The following is a 25,293-nucleotide window of genomic DNA, read 5'->3' on the forward strand; positions in this document are numbered from 1 at the left end:
AGTTCTTTAGTTTTTATAAAAATGTCCTTTACTTGAGTTTGCTGCCTAATCCATGTGTTTCTCTTCTTATCTAACAGTCTGATTCCTAATATAATTCATTCCATTCTTCACTGTATAGTTCTCAGCTCCTCTTCCATTCTTTTGGTGAGTGCCCAAGTTTCATTTCCATAAGTCATGGTGGGGAATATGGAGTATACATTGGTTCATTATGGAGTATACATTGGTTCATTATTTTACATTTCAGACAAATTGGGATATTACTCCTCAGTATGTGACTATATTTCATGAATACTATCCATCCAGAATTTACTCTTCTCTTGACTTCCAGCATTTATCATTATTGCAGCTAATGACTTGTCCCAGATAAGTATATGAATCCACCTTTTCAATTACTGCTCCTTCAATCATTATATCCCTTTCTGTGACATACTTGTTCATCGTTACTTTTGTTTTAGCCATATTCATCTTTAGTCCGAAATCCTTGCTAGCTCTGCATAACTGTAACATTTCCCTCTAATTCTTTGGGATCGTGGCTTATGATCACAATGTCATCCGCAAATCGTAAATGTCTTAGGTACTCTCCATTCCCATTGACTCTTTTATGTGACCAGTCTAATCTTCTGAAAGCTTCCTCAAGGGCAGCAGTAAACAACTTTGGAGATATTTTGTCTCCTTGTTGCACTCCATTCTCAATTTTAAATTTGCTACTGTCTTTGTCTTGTCTAATAAAGGAAGCAGCATTCTCATATGATTTTCTTCAAAATCATATGAGAATGCATATATTATGATTTTCTTCAAAATCATAATATATATGGTATTTATGCCTTGTCTTTCCAGTGCCCGAAACATTGCCTTATGCTGTATGGAGTCAAGTGCCTTTTCATAATCCACAAATGCCAGGCATAATGGTGTTTTATATTCATTTGCTTTCTCCATTAGCTGTGATATTATGTGAAGGTGATCCATAGTTGAGAATCCTGTCCTAAAGCCAACTTTCTGTTTCAGTTGATTCTCATCAAGTATTCTTTCTAATCTGTTAGTAATGACCCTTGTGAACAACTTGTAGATGTGGGATAACAAGCTAATTGGTCTATAATTTTCAATTTCTGATTTATCTCCTTTCTTTTGCAGCAAAACTATGATTGCATTATTCCACTCCTTAAGCATCACGCCTTTTCAAATACATTTTGTGAAGAGTCTTGCCAGTTTCTGTTTCATATCTCTTCCTCTCAATTTTAACAACTCTACCATAACTTCATCTTCCCCTGGTGCTTTCTGATTCTTCATTTTCTTCAAAGCATGTTCTACCTCATCAGGAAGGATATCGGGTATGTCGTATGTGTTACTAATTTGTGATCCATCTTCCCCACTGCTGGCATCATTCCCTTGATCCTTGTATCATTCTCTATAGTGGTCTTCTACTATTTGAATTATGCTATTTCTTCTCTGCTATTTATAAGTACACCATCTCTATTCTTTAGTTTTGGTATCATTTGTCTTTCTGTATTACTGCTCACGACTGCTGATTTAAGTATTTTGTTTTCCCTTAATGCTTGTTCTACTTTTCTCATGTCTTCTCTGAGTCTCTAATGGCTTTGCATAACTCAGTATAATCAATTTTATCTTTGTCATTTTTTATCTTGCTCTTCATATGTCTTCTTTGGCTGTAACTTATCATAACTATCATCTTTCCTTTAATGCAATGTGTTTCATGCCATATTTCAATCATTTCATGCCATACTGACTCAACATTTGCATTATCTTGATCTGACCCCAAGTCAGTTGCATGCCAATGTCCTAATCCCTGAACTAGCAGTTTCCCCGAGACCTTGAGACAGTTTTTGGTAATAAGCACCATATCTCTACTCCTCCATCTCTTGTTAATGCAAAATATTCACCAAAATAAAATTCGTCTTGTTTCTCTGAATATCATTATATCTCAGTAAGTCTAACTACATTAGCATTAGATGACCTGATCCAAAAGCTCAAATTCATGTAATTTGTTTATAATACTGACATTATTGTATAGAAAAATCAAGTTTTATATTTTGTCTTTTTTCTGTCCTGCCTTCTCCCCCTCCTTACACTCCCTTGTAGAATTGCTGGTGGATATTATTTCTATTACAGTTTTTATTTCAGTGATTAGGATAATTAAGCATTGCAAAAAAGTGCTCTAAGAGAGCGCGTAAGTGTCATTTTGTCCTGTGTTATTGACCCGAGTCAGTCATGTGCCAATATCCTAATCCCTGAACTAGCAGTTTGGCACATAACTGACTCGGGTCAATCATGTGCCATTTACTAGGGACTGACCTAACTCCATGATTGGAACGATATCCATATGTCTAGTTAAGCAGTTAATTCCCTGCAGTGAAAGAAAAAAAAAAATTGTCTCAAAGATATACTGTTAAATTTAATATTCCTTGCTTGCGGTGATGTATATGTGAGAAACAAAAGTAAGAATTGTGGGCCAAACTTTGGAGAATAGCAGTAGTTTTAGAAAAGATGATGAAATCGAAATGGACTTACATTCCTTCATCAGCTGTGGATTACCAATATTTGGGACTGGAAACATTTTATATCTCAACCATTAGTAGGAGGGTAATCCTTTTAAACATCTGAAAATTAGGTGGCGAATCAAGTATAGAGATGCATGTTTAAATGGGAGCCATAAGTGATATCTACAAGCAAGTGTGTCATTTCTTTTTTTTTTTGTTTTTTTGACAGCTTCTCACTTGTAGTTGAAGTGGTAGCTAATGGGCTATCTTGAAAACAGCTATGCAACAGCAAAAACATGCTAAGCTTTGAACTCCTGGTATCCATTATATCTTGTAGAGAATTCAGCCTATTTAAGCCAAATCAGGTGGAAGAAAGAGAATACAAAAATTTAGTAGTGGTCAGAATTTTCTTATCCTTTTGTTTTAGAGTGATGAAACAGTTTTCATCTTTTTCAAACTGACAGTGATTGTGTGAGCTTTAGAGCATTTATTAATGTTGTCAGGTTTTTTTTTTTTTTTTTAATTCTGAGCAGAAACATTTAGTATGTTCTTCAGTATGACATTTAGTATCTCTTTCATAAAATTAAATAATAAATAGAATTCTTTATTATTTAAAGAATTAAAATAAATATTTAATGTAAATATGTATTTAAAATGCATATTAAAGTGCTTAATTTATATTAAAAATGAATATAGACTAAAAATGATTTCAGTGTAGACATGGGGTGGACCTTACATGAACTTAAATTCAATGGCATGGAATTAATTAAAGAACTGTGGTTGAAAAATCGGAGATGTTGCTGTGGGTGGAGGGAAATCTCGAAGAATAAATTTTTATAAAAGAATTGAAATTGAGTTGTTTGAAAAGATTAAATCAAGAATTTGCATTTCTCTCACTGAAGTTTTTCTGACTTGAACAAGTTCCATTGAACTGAGAATTTCCCCAAGCCATGAGTGTAATTCAGTATGTAAGGGGTAGGCCTGATCTCCTAAAAGGATATTACTTGAGGTTAGTATGAGAGGGGAATATCAAAAAGTTTGTACCCTTACCTAGAAATAGTCCTAGAAAGGTGAAATTTTAATCCTTTTCTATGTATTCTTCATGTACAGTAACACATTTCTTCCATTTATGGATCTGTTGTTTAATGCCTTTATCATATAAGTCTGCACTTTTTGCCTGAAACCACAATTCCACTTCATTGATGACTTCCTTAGACAAATCAAAGCAGCATCCGTGCAATGGTTTCTTCATTTCTCGAAACAAGAAGTCTAACAGTGCTAGGTCAGGAGAATGGGGTTGGTGCTGCAGTAATTTGAAGCTGCACTGGGTTCGAACTACTGGGCAAAGTTGGTGGTGGCAATGGCAGTATGAGCCCATATGTTGTCTGACAGAAGACGGACACCTTTGATTAACATTCCACGGCTTTTCAGCTTCAAAGCATCTCGTAACTTTTTCAGAAGATTTCTGTAATATTCTCCAGTAAGTGTGGAACCACGAGATAGATAATCTGTCAGGACAACCACTTTTCTAACCCAAAACAAGGACGTCACCTTCTTTGCAGATAGAGTGGTCTTTGCCTTTTTTGGGAAGTGTGCTTTAATCTGTGGCTCATGCTGGTACACCCAGAATTCATCATTTGTTACCAGCCAATCAAAAAAGTTCTCAACATTTGCATTACACTAATCTAACAGTTGGTGGGAACATTGCTTCTGCAGAGGCATCAGCAATCTTGGAATCCATCATGCAGATACCTTAGACATGTGCAGATGGTCATATAAAATGCAGTGGGCAGACTCCACAACTAATTCCCACTGCATTTGTGATGAAATTAATTGTCACATGTCTGCACTCAGCACCAGCTGCTCAATCTTTGCAACCATCTCACTATCTATGGATGTTAATGACCTTCCTCCTCTTGGCTCGTCAAAGATACTTGTACAACTGCACTGGAACTCTCGTTTCCACATTTTTACATTGTTATAGGATGGACAATTCTGCCCATACACAGCTTTCATTTTTTTCATCAATTTCCTGAGCTTGCCCTGAAAATGCAGGAACTTTATCACTACTCAATACTCCACTTTGTCAACCATAGTGTCCTTCCTCAGATTCCGTGTTCCACCTCTGGTGAACAGTCACCTACGGGAATGAAATTTTACATGTTAGTTATTGAATGTGTAGACAACTTATATTAAAAATGGCATCTTCCTACTGATGTTGTGGTCAGGGTATGAACTTTTTGATACCCCCCCTCGTAAGAAATTAATGTAGAGATTAATTCAAAATGAATATTTTAATCTGACCTAGGAAGAATACAGACATTTACAAAGAAAATCAATTCACACATGCATGCACAAACATAGTTATATTTATTTCAAACCCTTCAGATTCAGAGTAAACATATTTTATAATGTTAAAGGTTAGTTTTAGTAATGTGATAACATCTCCTTTCCTTCCAAACCAATTGTTAATAAAAGATTTATATCTCGTAAATCAGGGAGTATTACCAGACAGCCAGGTTTCAGAAAAGACAAATATCACGTTTCTGAGAAAACACTACTTGTTGGAGTTTCTAATATTATAATCATAAAAAGAACACTTGCAAGACGTCACTGTATTATTATTCAAAGTTTTGATTCACTTGAGTAATGAGAATTCACTTTCGATGTATGATTTCAGGTGGTGGTTTAAATTTTATTAATCATAACAAGTGAGGGACCAAGTCTAACAAGAACTTACTGCAATAGTTGCTCAGTAGTTTTTTTTTTTTTACTTATGATTTCAGCCCCCCTCCCCCTGAAGTTCGATAACAAGTGAAAGACCAAGTCTAACAAGAACTTACTGCAATAGTTGCTCAGTAGTTTTGTTTTTACTTCTTATGATTCCGGTCCCCCTTCCCCCTAAAGTTGGATCAACTAAACTGTCATATTGGCAGCAGTAGCATCAATGAGCACATTCTGTTGTTGGAAAATCTGCACTTTAAAGGAAATTTATAGTTGTTTGAACTGCATAATTCAAAAACACACACACTTAGAAAAAATTTGGCAGATAAGAAGTTTAGCATATAAGGCATCAAAACATACTTAAGTTCAGAACATTTCCAAAATGTGAGAGCAGCTAATTCTGTACCTGACCAAACTTGTTCTGACAATGGGAATTTGTGTTATAATTAGTGATAAGTAATCAAGAAGGTACATTCACTTCATTTGTATGATTAGTAGTTTAAACTAATGGTACACATAATAAAGAGAAACTAATTGGTTCATTCCATTATGACAAATCATTGAAATAATTATCAGTTATTAGATTTACTTTCAACATCTCAGTTGGTAACAAATAATCTCTTTCCACAGACAACCCAAATGATTTCTTTGAGGAATGTTTTGAATAATTTTGATCACTGATAATTAGAAAGTTTTCCAGAACATGGAAATATTTTTTTTATAGTGAAATTTCTGTTAAAACTATATTCATTACAGTGGGATTTTACAGTATAACAAATGTGGTAGAAAAATTTCTGAAAACCGCAAGTACAATTTCTGTACTTGCGGTTTTCAGAAATTTACAGCTTAATTTATCATAAAAATTCAGAATTACAAAACTGATTGGTTTCTTTATTTGCTTATTATTTTCTCAGATTTCAAACGCTGTTTGGAAGGAACTGATTTTGCTGGAAAAGAGGTGTAAATTTTTATACAGATTTTAATGCTGTCTTAAAGTTACCTTAAAAATTGTTTTTATACACCTTCATTTTATTCAGTTATGTGTTTAATCCTTTTCAAAATGAATTTTTTTTTTTTGTATAGTATATGGTTTTCTTTGGAGGGAGGTGTGCTATAGAGACTACTTGCTTTAGGTGCAGTCTAAGTCTTTATAAGATAAACTACCTAAAATTTTAAATCCTAATAAACTAAACTAGCCAAAGTTTCTCTAGCATTCAAATTTTGAATGAATTTAATGTTAATTTTTAATGAATGAATATTTCAATTATTGAAATCACAAAGCATTAAATTCTCTTTGTATCCCAGATTCTATTAATTTAATCAATTAATTCTTATTTACTAGTTCTTACTCAATGCTATTAAGAAAAGTATCATCACATTAGGCTGCTGATTATGCCTTGGCACATTTAAATGTAAATAGTTATTTTCTAGGTAAATTTTTTTCAGTACTTTCTGAAATGGGTTCAGTAGTGCTTTTAATCTGGGGGAAAAGAGGTTTGTCCTTGATTTAAAGAAAATTTAAAGACTGCCCCAAGATTTTTTTATGCAGACATTTTGTGTTAAGCCAACAACTAAATGCTGATGGCATTCTTCCTCTTGCTCAGATTCTGCACCTGAGGGGACATAAATTCAAATTGAGGAAAGACAATTGTAGAATGGATGTAAAGTGTAAAGTGTGTTAGTTGTCTGATGGCACAAGAGGTTTCCCCATCTCGGCATTGTATTATTATTTATTATTTTATTATTATTAGCTATATGGTGCAAGGAAGCCTGAGGCTTATGCTGCACCAGCCAAAAAAAAATTCCCTAATTACCCTGAGAGAGAGAGAGAGAGAGAGAGAGAGAGAGAGAGAGAGAGAGAGAGAGAGAGAATGTCAAAAGTAGAAGGGAATCACCAAGAAAGAGAAGAATGATGATATCCAGCTCAGGACCCTGGGTGTGCCAAGCCCATACTCACCAGATGTGAGCAACACAGAACTCTGTGGAGGCCAGAGATTTAAAAAGTGTGTGGGGGGGTGGTCTGTTGTGTAGCGTTATGTGCTGTTGTTTCTCTGACCATTATCCGTTGGTGCCCACCGTTGCCCACACTTTGCCACGAGGAGGCAGGCACCCAGCAGATTATTTAAGTACTCTTGCAGGCTCCACGACCCTGTTCAACATTCTTTTGACAGAAGACCACACGATGTGCTAAATGGAAGTATACTGGGAATGGTAGGAATTGGTTTACCAAAATCAACAATACTCAAGTTAAAAGAAAAATAGAATGTTAGCAGGTCAGTTTTAATTTCAGCTGAGGTGACAATACAACCATCCAGTTATGATAGAGCATTTGCCAATAGCTTTGGCAAGAGACTAGAATGCTCAACTACCATTTAAAGAAGAAGCAAGTTCTATACTCTTAGTTCCAAGGATTTCAGTGGCAAAAAAAAAAAAAAAAGAAAAGAAAAGAAAAGGGGGTGGGGGGTGTATACTAGAATTTGGCCGAAAAAGATTTACAAGAAAGCGGTAGAATTTAGATGTTGATTCGAATTTGGCAGCATTGTTAAGGGGTTTACTCGGTCGGTTTAATGGGGGGAAGGCGCCTCCGTAGCCAGGTGGGAAGGAGCAGCAGTGCATAGCACACGCTTCTTGATTAGACCTTGGTTCGAGCCCGTCACCACCAAATACGGAGGATGCGGAAAGGTCAGGGAATGATCACCGCATATCCCGGAGCAATATGGCCTTAGTTGCTAATGCTCCTAAAAACCAAATAACAACAACATAAAGGGGGGGGGGAAGACTGAAGACTGGAGGAAAAACAGATAGAAGGATAGGGACGATAGAGTAGGCATCCCCAAAGAGGTTAGTGGAGACAAGCCCACCAGGCGAAGTATGTGGGGAGAGTCAGGGAGGAGAGGAGACAGAGACCTGTCTCCTCTTCCACATCCCCAGGCAGGGGCCTGGGGATGTGGTTTTAAAGGGAACCAGGTTAGAGTACCCAGTTCAGATCGCCAATGGCGTGCCGGCAGCAAATCCGCTGAGTACAATATGCATTGAATAGATGTGCGGAAATTTTCCTTTAGCCAGTAGGTGGAACAAACTTCCATCTGTCGTTGTGGAAGTTGACAGCTTAAATAAATTCATGGTTGAACTAGACAAACTTTTGGAGTGAATGGATGGGTAAAACGGCAAGGTATTTTTTTTATTTTTTATTTTTTGGCTGATGCTGTATAAGTTTGCTTTCTTGCATTATATGCTTCTACTAATGCTAAAGTGTGGGATGATAATTTGGGAGAGATCTGTCACCCTTTTTTGGAACTGGCTAGATATGAGCAAATTTCCAAGCAGAAGGCAAAACACTGGTGGAATAAGAAACCTCAAAAGTTTGGAGAACAAGTGGAGCAATACCATCAGGACTGTTCAACATCCTTTTGACAGAAGACCACAGGATGTGCTAAATGGAAGTGTATTAGGAATGGTAGGAATTGGTTTACCAAAATCAACAATACTCAAGTTAAAAGAAAAGTAGAATGTTAGCAGGTCAGTTTTAATTTCAGCTGAGGTGACAATACAACCATCCGGTTATGATAGAGCATTTGCCAATAGCTTTGGCAAGAGACTAGAATGCTCAACTACCATTTAAAGAAGTAAGTTCTGTACTCTTAGTTTGGACTGATTAATAACTGCTTTACAATTATTATGAGCCTTGGAGTAGGCAGAAAAATGAGCCTGGAGATTTGGATTTAAAACAAATACGACATGTAACATTCTTATCTTGAACAGTCCTAGCACATTTATTGGAAAACCAAGGTTTATATATAGATGGAGTGTGTAATAAAGGATTTCATCCCTACAAGAATAATTTAATTGAGTATCTGAGCATACATTGACATCAATAAATTTAAAACAGTATTCCAACCAAGGAAAAGAAATCTTTCAGATCAACCCATTTACATTCTTGTAATACTAAATAACACGAGGTTGAGAATGGCCATGACGGAAAGGTGCCACTGAAGAAGAGACCATCACCAAGTTGTGATCTTTGGTGCCCAGAGGACCACTCACCTCAACAATGTCACTTGGAAGGATTGTTTGTGCAAAAAAGATCAAGAGTGTTGTTAGGATTGTCTGATATTCTGGTAGGTAAATGAACAATTTCTGCATTAGTAAATGCACAAGCCTCAGCAACCCGACCAGCTGGGTCCATGTGACTAGAAAATGGAAGCCAGCTGGATCAGTGAAAATTAAAATCATCAAGGAAAATTACCTCACTATTAGGAAAGTTGGAATGGAGGAAAGTCAAATTTCAAAGAGTTCCAAGTGATTAGTGGAGTTTGGAGAACGATAGAGGCAAGAGATGAATGAATCTGACAGAATGGGGTAGAGAGTTTAAGCCAGAGAAGATTTGAAATTACTAAGTCTCTGATAGGGACAGGAAATATCAGAGCAGACATATGCACAAGTACCACCTTTGAACCAAAAGGATACTGAAATAATATGAAAACATGGATGCATTAGCATTAGTAGAGGCATATGATGCAAGAGAGCAAGCCTATGAAGCATCAGCCAAAAAAAAAAAAAAAAATTCCCGTTTCACGCCTCCATTCGTTCCAAATACCTGTCCAGCTCAGCCTTAAATTTATATAGGCTATCAACGTCCACAACAAGGGATGGAAGTCTGTTCCACCAACCAACTACCCACTGGCTAAAGGCAAACTTCCACACATCTATCTTACAACTATCTTTCCTCAATTTGAATCTATGCCCTCTTAGGTGATTATTTTGGTAAGAGGAAGAATCCCATCAGCATTGAGCATGCTCAAACCATTCAAGGCTTTATACACTTCAATCAGATCACCTCACAGGTTCCTAGTCTCCAGACACTATAATTTGCAGAACTTAAACCTTTCTTCATAAGAGCAACCCTTTGTTCCATTCACTAATCTTGTTGCCCTTCTCTGTACTCGTTCCAACAGCTCTATATCCTTCTTAAAATGAGGCCTTCAGACCTGTATACAGTACTGAAAGTGTGGCCTGACCATTGCTTTATACAAGGGAATAATCACCTCCTTATCCCTGCTAGAAAAATTCCTGTATATCATTGACAAGACACCATGAGCTACTCGTGCAGACCGTCTGCACTGCTCAGAAAACTTCATATCTGCCTGCACAATTACCCCCAGGTGCTTTTCGTTCTCTACCATTGTCAGTGTAGTACCACAGAGTTGATACGTTACTTATCGTCTGCAAACTTGGACATTAAGCTTGATATACCATCATCAATATCATTTATAAATACAGAAAACAACAATGAACCCAACGCTGAACCCTGAGGGACTCCACTTATAACATTAGTCCACGATGAGCAGTGTCCATTGATTACCACTCTGTCTTCTCCCACTCAACCATCCCTTTATCCATAGCAGCAATTTGCCTCCAATGCCACACTGCTCCAATTTATTCAGCAGTCTTCCATTTGCAACAGTATTAAAAGCCTTTCTAAGATCCAAATATATGATATCAGAATTATTCCCTGCATCCAATTCTTTTGTGACCACATCATAGTATCCAATCAAATTGGTCAGGCAAGACTTTCCCTTAACAGATCCATGCTATGTCCGAGCTATAACTGAAGTCTTGTCTAGATGATCCTGCAGTGCTTCTTTAACCAGTGCCTCCATTAATTTTCCTTGAACAGAAGTTAAAATAACACGTCTATAATTACTTGTATCGCCCTTTGATCCTCCTTTGTGAATTGGGGTCACATTTGCACATCTGCAGTCCATGGGTACCTGCCCTGAGTCCAAAGAAGCTCTCATAATTATGGGTAAGGGTTTGCTTACTTCGTTTGCTGCCTTCTTTAATATAACTGGATAGATCCCATTCACCTTGGGTGCCTCTTTTATGTTTATCTTCAACAATTTCTCTTCATCAATTCCTTCACTTTCCTCTCAGTTATTACAAAATCATCTAGCTCACTGCCAGAGTTTAACTCACTTCTGGCATTCCCCTCCCTGAATAACTCCTCGTGTGAATTTAGATGCAAAGTACTCATTTAGTTTGTTAGCCACCTGAGCAGGATCATCAACAGTTGAACCATCAATATCCAGTGGACCAATCTGATTCATCCCTTTCCTTCTAGAGTTTGCATAAGTAAAGAAAACTTTGTTGTTTTCCTTTGCATCCTTTGCCTGTCTAATCTCCTTGGTGACTTGGTTACAGACCAGCTTATATCTATCATAGGCTTGCATGTCACCCATTAATTTATATGTATCCCATGCATTTTTCTTCTCTGCCATATGTCTCATTAGTTCATCTGACATCCATTTAGGCCTAAACCTTGAACAATATTTCTTAGTTGATATGTAAAGCCTAGTAGCTTCCAAGATAAATTCTTTGAATGCCTCCCATTTTGAATTTGCTGTTGATAACATCATCAGTTGGTCCCACCGTATATGCTTGTCATTCAAAATGAAATATGAAGTAGTTAAAAGTCAAGCTGTGGTTCTTTAACTTCATCTTCAGATGGAAGGGATAATGCAACCATTAGTACTAATAGTAAGGAACAATAATTATGTTACATTGTTAAAAAATAAAAATTTAATAATCACTGACAGTTTTAAAAATGGTTAGATATTTCCATTCTAAAAGTAATAGGAGGGTATGCAGGTTTGCAACTAGCCATTACATGATTACCATAACCAGAGTGATATCATTCTTGTTATGGTAACTGTATAAAGGCAAACTGTAAAACTCTGCATGAAAAAGATGACACAGAAAGATGTAACACTAAGAATTCAATATAAACAGAGTAGTTTTTAAAAACATGAAAGATGAATTAGTGCGAAGGGAAAGCAGAAATAGGAACTTTGTAATATGTGACTTTGGGTGAACCTGTGACACACAAAACCCAAAGTCACATGTCTGCACAAAGACTCATGTACATTAGTCCAACCTAGATTTTGTTTTTAATCAAATAACATTATTCAGCGGTTAAATCCGTTATTCATTAAAAACTCAAAGACACCATTGTGACCAGTTCCAGAATTATTTTGTTCCAGTCACATAACAAAAGTTACATTTTAAAATGTAAAGTTTACTTCCAAACTCTGTTTGATTGCTCATTTAGATTCGATACATTAGTATCAAATCGCCATTGGGCACAACAATACCAATTGAGGTTACCTATTGTCTGATGATGATGATGGAACTAAATAGTTCCAAACTGGTTACAGCAGTGCTGAGTTTTTAATGAATAACAGGTGTGCCTACTGGGTGATGTTATTCATTTAAAAATGATTTACTTTAGGTAAATCATTTTTAAAAGAGATTTTAAATAATTAAAATCATTTTTAATTATTAAAAGAGCAACTAGTTTAGACACGGAGGAGGAACAATATTGCCCTCAGGCAGTAATGGCAGAAAAAAAGTCTTAATAAGAGAAATCTAAATAAAAAAAAATCTAATATAAATCTAAATTAAATCTAAATCTTAATAAAAATGCTTCTCTGCATTTTTTCTATAAAAAAATCTTAAGAGCACTGCAGAGTATTTAAAAATTGTGTATACAGAAGATGTCACATAGTGAGATCACTTTGGGATAAAGTGATAACAATAATCACTTGATAACAATAATCAAAGAAATAAGAATACACCTGCACTTGGTTACATAAAAAGGTAGAAGTGGACAGGAAGAAAACATTAAAGTCAAGCAGTATAAAATACTTCACTTTGACTGTCCATTATTTCTTCAAGAAAGTCATCAAAGAAAAATGTTTATGAAAATCCATACCAACCATTAAAATCAAATAAAGAAAATATCAAAATCAGGAATCAGAAAAGGTTAATGCTTTATTGTAAAACAGTCATATTGGTAAAAGTACAGATACAGTACTTTCCTTCATGTAATATTGACACCGACAATATTACATGAAGTAACAAAACAACAGCAGCAACTACTAGCTACATAACATGCTAGAGTTCAAGAACAAATCGAGGTGTTATGTAATCACTTCCACTACACATGCATAAACCATGATAAGGCAAAAACAGTGATAATATAAATCAAAGTGCTGAGTACAATAAATAATGTTTTTTCTACCAGTTGAACAAATTTATGGTCTAGTCTCCATAAATTAAGTTGAGAAGAAGTGGTACTAACTAGACTCTGAATTGATTATAGCCATCTTACATACTAAGAGCTAAGGATCTGCTGTGGTGGAGAAATTGATTCTCTCTCTCTCTCTCTCTCTCTCTCTCTCTCTCTCTCTCTCTCTTACAATTCAACACCCCTTAACTGAATGGCATACTTTCAACAGAGAACAAATTTTTCCCATTGACTCCCATCATGCAATGGGAATCATTGCATGATGGGAGTTAAACTTAAACACTTTTTAGCAGATGAAGACTTTAAAATAGATATTTTTGCTTTTCTGTTGAACATAAACCTATACTGCTTCCTCTAGTTTCACAACCTATAAATTTACGTTGGTATGTTAGTGGGTGGATTAGTTCATCTTTCCCGAAATATCTTAAACCATTTAAGAATCCTGAGACCCTGATACATTATAACTAATGTGTCTTATAAACTCAAAGCGACCAACCATTATTTATAGGCAGGGATGGGGAAATGTGTTTTTTTGCTAGTACCATGTAAGCTTTGCATCTTTTCATCATTTTACTAATACTAATCAGTTTAACTAATAGTAGTTTCAATCCCCACAGAATCACATGGGTAGAGAATGTACATTAAACAAGCAAATTAATTACAAAATTATTCACAGATTTCATAAAATTATTTAAGAAATTATACATTTCTTGAATGGCTTGTTACAAATCTGTAAATTAAATAAAGGGGAAATTAATATAATATAACCTTTAGTTAAATCTTAATCAGTACATAACAGTTCAAATAAGTTAAATCATAGGTAGTAATGCCTTGAGGACTTAAGGTCTAAATTTCAATGAGTGCATAAGTTTCATCCACAGTTTTCTTCTTATATGCCTTGTCTGTGCAAAACTTCTTAGAGTCAAATCGAAGCTGGTGTATATGGTGTGAGTATTAACAGGAAACGTATTCTAGACTTGCCACATAGTATAGATTAGGTGTTAACGAAAGTAGTGGATTAGCATTATTTCTTGTCATTTGGGAGTGGTGGGTGAATTATCTGGAATGTCAGGAGAGTCAATTAATTTGGTGATTAGATTAGAATGAGGGTGTACAGTTTGTTAATGAGAATTTGGTATATCCATGGATAGTATTTTTTTGGAGGATATATCTGGAAATAGTGAATGGCATTCCCACGATTCTGTTCATCCAACTGTAGTTTCTGTACTCCATTCTAGGGAAGTTTCTTGAACTCCTTTAAAGGAAGTAATGGTTAAAACAATTTGAAATCTTTGTTTCAGTAAATGATCTTGGTACCTTTTATGCAATGACCTTACCTCAAAAATTTAATTTGGTTTTGGTTAAACATTGTTAATTAATTCCTAGATTGATTATCATAGTTATCAGTATAAGTTTAAGATCAAATTTATTGATTAGTAGAAAGACAGCATTTCATAACATATATGGGTTATGCTGTCATAATAAATTCAGGACTTGAAAACAAACAAAAAAAATAAATAAATAAATAATAATAAGCAGACACATACCTAGTAAAATGCTCATTCATACTAGGCGCGTGTTTGCTTTTTATTTTTTACCACTGAAAACGCCACGATTATTTTTAATTCAGAGACAGTTCCATAATCATTCACATGTTTATATGAACTTTTTTTTTTTTTTTTTTTGTTCTTTTCAAGTTCTGAATCAATCCTAAAGTTCAATGTTGTGAAACACCCTGCATATCGAATGTATTAATAGTAGATGATAAATTATTAAGATTGATTATCACTTACATCATTATTATTTTTATCTCTTTTAACTTTGTCATCGTTTTAAATTAATTAGGGACTGAATAGGCTAATTAATAAGTTAATTTTCGTAATCAGTTAATTTCCCAATCCTAAGAATGGGAAGGTGAAATATATAGATATATACATTTTTAAATACTTTGTAATGCTAATGTTATTTAATTTATAAAATTAAATTAATGTTATTTAATTTTATTTGTCTAATTTGAATTTTGATTTGCATGACTTCTCAAGCAAATTATTGTTGAATTGAAGATTTTTACAGTTTTCCTGATATCATGTGTCCTTTCCTTTCCTTAGCCCAAGTGGATTTCTCTGTTTTCACTGCTAGTGATTTATTGCCCCAAAGGGAATGTATGTTTTCCAGATTTTGAGTTTCCCCATCACAGATCCATCCAATTAATGTGTTACATAGTTCGTTTTGTCCTCTCTCCCCACCATCTATTAGAATAATGTAGAATAATTTTATCTCTAAAAATATGCTTTGTTTATATCAAATTCTTAAGGGTATCGTGTGTTTCTTAGGTAGGGTTGCATTGTCACTCCAACATAAAAGCAGATTGTAACTCAGAATATCTTTCTATCACTCTGAGCATTGGAAATATATAATTTCAAAACCATTAGTAATTATTAAATTATTGTATTTTTAAAAAAGATTGTGTAATTTGTGTTCCATACTATCAATGTTAAGTTTGTCTATGTAATATCTTGGAAATAGTTATGTCAGGTGCAGTGTTATATATTCATAGAAGTACAATTGTAGCAACTAGAAAAAAGTAGGGATAAAGGTTATGAAATCTATGAACAACGAATGGGCTAAAATTTGTTTCATTAAAGCATAGGGGTAGCAGGATTAGTCTATTAGTAAGTAGCTGATTTGTTTCTAGTCAAGGGCTTATATTAGTTGAATTTCATTTATATTTGGAAAATTATTTGTGTCAAATTAAATCTGAGCATTTGAGAGAGAGATAGAGAGTGCACAGAGTAGAACACCAACTTGGTATTATGTTCTGCTATCTGACATCACTACCACATGTATCCTGAAGTAAATTTACAGACTTTACAGCTACTTTTATCATTTTCATAGCTGAAGAAAAGAGTGGGCTGTCCTTGGATATGGATCTGTTTGTTTATTTATTCCCCTCCCCTGGAAGATTGCTGAATGCTCATTAACCCTTTTGCAAATGAGTTTTCTGGATAGTGTTCAAGCCACCTCGAGTAAGTTTTATAGAGGAATTTGGAAGAAATTCGAAAAACTATCTTCGTAAATATTAACTTTTTCCCCCCTTTTTATGCTGTATCTTCAGCATTTATATATAATTTAATTAAGCTTCAACTTTGGGATCAGAATTAAACATAATTTTGTCAGGTTCAACATTCTTGAACCTTGTTGAAAGTTGCTCCTACCTCAATTGTAAATGTAAAAACAGCTATTATTACAGCTATTGTTACAGTAATATTACAGTTAGTATACACACACACACCATTTTTTGATGTTGCATTGGAACAACTTGCAAAATGTATATACAGTCGGATCTCTCTTTAATGAACTTCCATATAGCGAATTTTTCTATGTAATGAACTTTTTGATTTCCGCTTGGTTTGAATTTCATTACATTGAAATTAGTTTCCATATAATTAAGAAAATTTCCATATAACAAACTGATTTTGAGAGACCCCAGTACACATTGTTTGCACCTCTGACCTTTAGGCAATAGAGCTGATGCTGTAGAAAGCACAAATTAAGAGCTGAAACATTTTGCAATTTAGTGGTGCCTGTAAAACCCTGCAGAAGGAAACTGGCCATGGGATAGAAAAAGATGGAATGTTTTTGGAGAGGCCTTTGCCCAGCAGTGGTCAGAAATGGCTAAAAGAAGTAAAACTTATACACTACTGTACTGGGAAGTCGTGCTAGTCAACCTCTATCTGTGTGTTCATGGACATTGGATCTGATCAATCTGCTTTCTACTGTAAGCACATCCCAGATATTTATCTGTTCTTTCGAAGAAACAGTCATCCACACTTTCACTAAATTTCACCTGTCTCTGTTTACATGGTAGGTGCAAGTGGTCACTAAATCAATTTTGTTTTAGCTGCTGTGCAAGTAACCTTACGGTGTCTAAGAGGAAACCTTTGAGTGTAGTATGAAAAAGTGCAAGTGCTTAATAGTGCAGATTGGGGTGTTAAAAAAAAAAAGAAAAGAAAAGAAATTGCTTTAAAATTTGGTATTCCTGCCAATAGTGTGTTAACCATTCTGAAGAACTGTTTAGATTTTCAAACTGTTTGAGGAAACAGAACCCAATCAGAAGCATGCGAAATTATGCCTGTGTGAAGATGTAGATGAAGCAGTTTTTAAGCAGATAAAATTGATTTGAGACCAAAATGTGCTGATATCAGGGCTATTAATAAAATAAAAGATTATGGAGTTCCAAGCCAGTTCTGGTTGGCTGGATAAATTTAAAGAGTTCCATAGCTTACTCAAAAAAGTTATTTCTGATTGAAAAAGACTATCCATTGGAAAGAAGCAGTTTTGAAAATATTTTTGAACAGTGGATTTTAAATTTCGATAGAAAGATGATGAAAAGAAAACAGAAAAATCGCGTTGATTGTTGACAACTGCCCTGCCCACTCTGTAATTTCGAAACTTACAAGTGTGAAGTTTGTTTTGTTCCCTCTGAATGCCTCATCTAAACTGCAGCCAACGGGCCAAGGTTTTGAAAATGCACTGCCAAAGGTGCATACTGAAAAAAAATTATACTGAGGATAGAAACCAACCAACCTATAGATTCTGTTTTAGATTTGTGAATGTGCATATCAGAGTTGGTGAAAGTGTGGAGTCAAGATGTGATGGAAACAACAATTAAGAATTAATTGTTGTTTCCATCACATTCCAACAATTAAGAGGCCGCCGTAGCCTAGTGATCAGGCGCGCGGGTGCATAAGTACACGTGCCTTGAGTGACCGGGGTTCAAGCCCGTGACTACTGAATACGGTGCTCTTTCTTGTATTCTCTCTCTCTCTATCTTGTGAACTCCTCTGACTGTTTGGTCGTCCCGGAGTATAAACAGAAAATTTATTTTTATTAATTGTTTCGTTTGTTGTTTGTTTGGTTGGTTTTTAGGAGCATTAGCAACTAAGGCCATATTGCTCCGGGATATGCGGTGGTCATTCCTTGACCTCTCCGCATCCTCCGTATTTGGTGGTGACGGGCTCGAACCCCGGTCTAATCAAGAAACGTGTGCTACGCACTGCTGCTCCTTCCCACCTGGCTACGGAGGCGCCAATTGTTTCGTAAAAGTAGGTTTTGCAAAAACACCAATTAATAGTGATGAGAGGGATGGACTACTACAAGACATTGAGCAATCTTGGAATAACTCCAAGCGAAAGGTTTGTCAGTGAAGAAAATGTTCTTTATGAATTTTTAGGAGTTGGTATTGATGTCATAGTAGCTGCATATCCGAGTGACTCCAACATTTTGGAGCATATTTAAAGAACTAATGACATATCAACAATGAGTTTAGATGAAAATGAGGGCAATAGCAATATTAAACCTTCCAAACAAGAAATGTTGGCAGAATTTGAAACTTTGCATCGAAACCTTCAGTGGGAAGAAAATATATTTGAGTATTTAAACAAATCCAAACATTTTTATCAACAGTGTATGGTAGAATCCAGTGTACAACAAAGAACAATCAAATACAGTCGATTCCGGTTATTTGGTACACATCGGGACTAGTGCATTTTGGCCCGATTAAGCAGCTGCCCCAATTATGCAAAGTTTCACGTAAATAATTAAAAATACAGTGGACCCCGCTTTACAATTGGTTCACTCTACAATCAAATCATGTTACGATGGACTCGCCATAGTAAAGTACTGTTCACTATACGATGTGTAGTAAGCACCGGTCATTGTGATCACGTTTGTGAATTGAATTTTAATTCTATTAAACAGTGATTCTAATTAGCAAAAATAGGAGCAATATTATCCACAGACTATAAAAGTAAAGATATATTAAGCACAAATTTACCCTTTATTACCTTACCAATTAAAAAAATTTAAATGACACATGAAAATCAGAAGACTATATGTGATAATTGGAATAATTAATACGTACTTTAATATGTACATACTAACTAGTTTACATTTCTGTTCACTGATATTTGTGAGTGGGGATTAAAATTTAAAACAATAAAAAGATAAGCAATTAATAACAAAGAACACAGCACACACACACAAATCGCAAGTAACGCGATATGTGTAAGTGAGAATGGGGTAACAAGTTATGAAGCTTTTAAAATAGGAATGACGAGAAGATTCTGAAAATTAATTTTTTTGTACGATTGAATATTTCATGGAAGTGTAAACACATCTCACCACAATAACCCATAGAATTCCAGCTGTTGGTATTATCACAAATTCAATAAGATCGAGTTTATCCGTTTATGATAGATTGCTCTAACAGAAAAACCCAATAAACAGGTGACTGCTAATTGTTTTATTCTTTTGTGGTTGTGACCTCCAGAAATCCAACTGAACCACAAGGTACGGTCGGAGACACTCATAGGGTAATCTCCAGTGCTGCGGTCTCCTGCCCTGATTAAACGGCATGTTGTTCCAATTAAGCAAAGTAAACCCTGGCTATTTTCTCGATTGGGTTCTGTTCTTTAAGATTTGTCCCAAATAAACAGCTGCCCCGATTAACCAGTGGCCCAAATAACCGGAATCCACTGTATTTTACAATATAATTCCTAAAAGTGTACTAATATATTGTGTACTAATATCATGTAAGCAGTCATTTCTTAATGTGTATGTATTAATAAATTGTTTTAAAATGTTAGAAAACTTATTCATTCCCACTTATTTCTGATTTATTTCCCATCTTTTACCATTTTTCTGAATTTACAGTATTTTTCAGTGTTGAAAAGGTTTAACGAATTTTTCTGTTTAACGAATTTTTTCACGGGAGCGATTGATTTCATTATACAGTTTGCTCCTGACATACATAAGAGATACGTCAGTTGATTTTTACGTAACTCGGGAATGACTAATAAAATATTGCTACTATATCCCTGATATGTCAAAATTATAAAAACTACATAATATCCTGAGAAGAGTGAAGAAAAATAGTTATATACCATAACAATTAAAAACTTTATCTGGGTACAGCAGTGAATTAACCAGAGTGGCACATAAGAAAATAAAACATAAAAGGAAGAAAAAAATGCTTGTTATCGTACTATAAAAGCTGATACGTATTTTGTACGCCGTGTAGGCTTTATAAGGGAATCAAATCCAGTGTACATATTTAAGAAAATTTGTCTAGACCACACAGTGAATCAAAGTTTATACACTTCAGGTGTGATGAACTGTAGGTAACTTAAAATGAACCTGAAGCATTAATAAGACACATTAATCACAGGGTGTTGTAGGCTGACTAGAGTTAAGGGATGTAGTATCTGTTTCGTATGCTTTTTTTTCCCCTGTTTATAAATTTCATGACAAGCAGTCTTGAACTTTTCTTTCTATTTTTGACAAATGTTTGGTGTTTTCATCCATTCCATCAAACATAGAGACCTTCCTGAATTTTACAAAACACTTCTGCTATTTCCTTTAATTTGAACTGCTTCTTGGGTTGCTCTGGTTCCTCAATGGGTTCGGCTCTCTCTCTTGCTCCTCAACTGTTTGCATATTCAGAGGCGCCTCCGTAGCCAGGTGGGAAGGAGCAGCAGTGCGTAACACATGCTTCTTGATTAGACCGGGGTTCGAGCCCGTCACCACCAAATACGGAGGATGCGGAAAGGTCAAGGAATGACCACTGCATATCCCGGAGCAATATGGCCTTAGTTGCTAATGCTCCTAAAAACCAAATAATAACAAATAATAATAATAACATAGCATATTCAGCTGGGCTAGGTCTTCTGTTTAAATCTTTAACTTGTACATCCACAAACTCATCTACATCTTTGTTCTCCAGGACCAGCTGGAACTTCTCAGCTAAGTTTACAATTTCTTGGGTAACAGAAGACATCAGCTCATCTTTGTTTGAAGCCTTCGTTGTTAAGCTCAGAATTTTTTAGATTTTTCCAAACTTCACTCACACAAATTGTTGTCATATCATTCCAGGCTCTTGAAATATTGCGTATTCCATCAAGGATGTTAAATGTCTAGAGTGTAATTCTCAGGAGAAATAGCCAATGGGACACAGTCCACATGGCTTAAATGTGGGGGTTTCTCTGAAGTGCTTCAACGTAATTCACCTGTCTCAAACACCTGTTGTTGAATATTTCTTCAGATATTTTAAAGCAGAAAATGAAATTTATTTACCTAGATTCTAGTTACACTGCAGGTTATTATCCAAACATAGTTTGGGAGCGAAAATAAAAACTTACACTTATTGTTCCTTCATTCGACTTCACTCTTAAAAATATTACAGAAAGTATCTTTATGATTTTACCAAAAAAAATTTACGCAAATCTGAATTTGCATAACTCGGGCTTGCATAATTCAGGGACTAACTGTATAGAGTTCGACTGTATACGCATTCCCAATGACCTTTGGGAATGCGTATACAGTCGTATTGGAATGCACACACACAACACGTGCACGCACACTTATGAAAGGGCTATATTCACCGTTTGAAGGCTTCCTTTTGAAATAAGCCAATAAACTTATAACAGTATTTATAATCGCCAATTTTTAGTTCTAATCATATTTCATGCATCATCAAACACACATCAGAGCCACTCAAAATTGTTTTTTCTTATTTTATGCTTCAGAGAATATGACAACCTGAATGAATTACTACTCTAAGTAGCATGCTCCCTTAGAGTTTATATATGGATGCAGTTGCTAGACCTAAAGTAAGACAGTGGGGTGGAGAACAAGGGAATTTCATTCAAATAGAGTTGTACGGTGATTAATGCCAGAATCACATTTTGGTTATTTTACACCTTTCTCAAATTTGGAAGGAATTTCAGAAAGCACCACTAAAAATCACTGTGTGTTTCACTTGCTGAGACCATATTGTCTCTTCTTTTGTCTACATACTACCTTTAAAGGATGTGGAATTTTTGTAAATAAATTCCTAAAAAGACCAAAAGTTTAATACAGGTCAGACAATCAATTATTAATACATAATGGCAAATTTTCATCTTTCTTACCTTGCTTGAAACCGCAAGCTCTTGGTGAACGAAAGGGCATAATATTTCATCAACCTCTACAGTGTGTGACATTCGTGGAATAGTTGCCAACCAGTTTCAAGAGAAGAAACATATATATACTGCATACAGCTCTTAGTGTAAACTTGAATCTGAGAAACAGATGTATCTTGTTAGATGCAGTCGCATGTGAAAAATAATAAGAAGAAATAAAAATTAATAAGCCTTTATTCAAAGAATGAAACCTAGATATTGAATAATGAATTTATTAGTGAGACTACAAAATTTCTAGAACTGCAAATATATTTGCTATTCACAGTTGAACGTTCACTACTTTTTACTGTTTACTGAGTAACTGACAAGGGATGTTAGGAACAGGAGTGTCTTGTCAGTTCATTTTAAAAATTTGATTGGTGCTACATCTGGAAATTTTGTATTGTCTATTCATAGCTGGCAGTATTTATTTATTTATTTATATATTTTTTTCTTGTTAGTTGTTGGCACATCAGCTTCTATGGCCATAATGCATCTCCCAAAGTTTTTGCATTTTACTGTGATCCAAGCCCGAGGCGGGAATCGAACCCGCGACCTTTGGGTTGCCAGGCATGCACTTTACCTACCTGGCTAGCCCGGTTGGCAAGCTGGCAGTAGCAGATAGGTCTGTTTGGCAGAAGTTTGGTTGTAATAGTTATATAAAATATTTTTAAAAGCTGTAGAATTAGGTCTGGTGTTTCAAAAATATATGTTGAGCCTTTAGTGAAATAGTGCCATTGACTTTAAAGCCTTTACCATCTGCATTCTTGTTTTAACAGCTAGCCATAATTATTTATTTTTGATTTATCAAATTACCTTTCTGACTCTTTCCATATTTGGAATTGAATTCTAACATGCAGTTAATGAGTGTTTCATTAGTATTGTTTATATAAATTTAGCACATTAAAATGGTTTTCAGCATATTTATTATTTTTTTAAACAATTATTTTTATTTTATATTTTTAAATATTCAGTTTTCATTTGCATGTATTGAGTGTTTTTCTAATACAACTTGAAGTAGAGAGGAGACTGTCTCATTCCAGTTTAAAAATTATTTTCAGCTTTTAAGTTTTCCAGCCAGGCCAGATCTCATGCAATATCCAAGTTTCAGATGTAATCAATTTCAGTATTTCTAATTTGTTTTCATCAAGAAGACACTATCATGGAGTGTATGTACACATGCATGTGCACTCCAAGATAGTGCCCTATATTTAACCATTTAAATAAATATTGAAATATACCCTGAAATTGCACTAATGTTTATCCCTTTAAATAAATTCTCTCTCTCTCTCTCTCTCTCTCTCTCTCTCTCTCTCTCTCTCTCTCTCTCTCTCTCTCTCTCTACTTTCAAAATTTTCCTTCTTTTGAATTTCTTTGTATATACTTTGAGGTTGTAGCATAGAGCCACACCCTCCTAACCAACCACCTCATATCTTCAGAACTGATGATGTGTTATGTAAAAGGACATAAGATTTGGCTTTCATGTTTTTTTATATATATATATATATAGTTTTATGTTTTGATTTGTGTGTTTGATATAGTTTTTGGTTTTTGTGGATTTTATTTTGCAAAATTTTTGTGCTCTTTATAGGTGCATAGCTGGCAGAAGAGACAAGGCTGTCTAAACAAGCAAATGTGACTTTTGATAATACTTACTGAAATTCTTTTTAAAATCAAGGAATGCACAGTTATTTAAAATAACCATCATAGATTAAGGGAAGGGATTACTTTCATTATGATGGGATATACAGTTTATTTGCTGCAAAATAACAAACATCACATGTATGTGCGCGCACGCGTACACCCCCCCCCCACCTATCACTTGAAAGGAATAGGAATACTTTGGTGTGGTGATGCTAGGAATAGTGAAAGGAATGTGAAAATGAAAAGGAATACTGATGTTTTACTTTAATTAGTCCTTTCATGCAGGGTGTGCTTCCTTCTGTGCACTTCTTTGTCCTAGTAAAATGATTACTCTTGCGCAAATTTCTGCTGTGTGCATTCATTTAAACAGTTGGGCTAAAGCATAATTGCTTTTTTTCATATAATTAATATATCAACTTCATTAAAGATATACTCTATCACAGAAACCAATATGCCTACCGGGCTAGCTGGGTGGGTAAAATGCCTGCCTAGTAACCCAAAGGTCGTGGGTTCGAATCCCGCCTCGGGCTTGGATCAAAGTACTGCAAAAACCTTGGGAGGTGCATTTTGACAACAGAAGCCAATGCGCCAACAACTACCAAAAAAAAAAAAAGAAAAAAGAAACCAATGTAGTAAGTTCTTATTTGCATAGGCACTTGGTCAATATACAGCAGTGATCTATTTTATTCAGGTTCTTTAAACTTTGATATTTTAATATATGCAAAACTTCCATTACCAATCATAAATAAGAAAATAAAAGGAAAATATCAAAGTTATGTTTTAGAAAATGAAAATCATGCAGTCAGCACAATACTTTACCCTATGAATTTTAAGATATTTTCTTCCTTGAAACATACTAACTCATTAAAAAACAACAAATGTTCACGATCTTAGCCTTGAACATTTGTAGTTAAAATTCCAAGCAATTCTCTAAAAGAACACATGGAGAAAGAGTGGGTAGTATGCACTTAAATGACTATCTCTTTCTGAAACTTTTTAGCAAGAGGTAGTCATTTGTGTTGTTGACATTACATGACTGCTCAGGAAAATAGGAGGAGGAAAGTGCATTACTAATTATGAAATATATAAATACACTGCTGGTATATATTTATCTCTTTTTGAAAAAAATAGAAATGCTTCATAGACCTTAGAGTTGGAAGTAAAAAAAAAAAAAAGATTATAAGAAAAACGTGGTTGGGACGACAATTCCCAGAGGCAAAAGTCTATCAAGAACAGTTAGAAGTGTCTGCCATAATTTTCAGTTATTAGCATTAGTAGAGGCATAGGATGCAAGAAAGCATGCTTATACAGCATCAGCAAAAAAAAAAAAAAAAAAATCCTTCCC

The 25,293-nt window shown here is 34.9% G+C and overlaps 1 protein-coding gene across 1 annotated transcript in view; it reads left to right on the forward strand.

Annotated features, from left to right (window-relative positions):
* LOC150076578 (N-acyl-phosphatidylethanolamine-hydrolyzing phospholipase D-like) overlaps positions 1 to 24,376 on the forward strand; it is a 167,798-nt gene extending 143,422 nt beyond the window's left edge. The window contains exon 8 of the mRNA XM_090388027.1: positions 23,896 to 24,376. The gene's annotated coding sequence lies outside the window, so the exon portion shown is untranslated. The remainder of the gene's footprint in view (positions 1 to 23,895) is intronic.
* The last annotated feature ends 917 nt before the right edge of the window (positions 24,377 to 25,293 follow it).

The sequence above is a fragment of the Mastigoproctus giganteus genome, chromosome 13 (assembly GCF_048544385.1).
Source record: "Mastigoproctus giganteus isolate SK-2022 chromosome 13, ASM4854438v1, whole genome shotgun sequence".
NCBI classification, from domain to species: Eukaryota; Metazoa; Arthropoda; class Arachnida; order Uropygi; family Thelyphonidae; genus Mastigoproctus; species Mastigoproctus giganteus.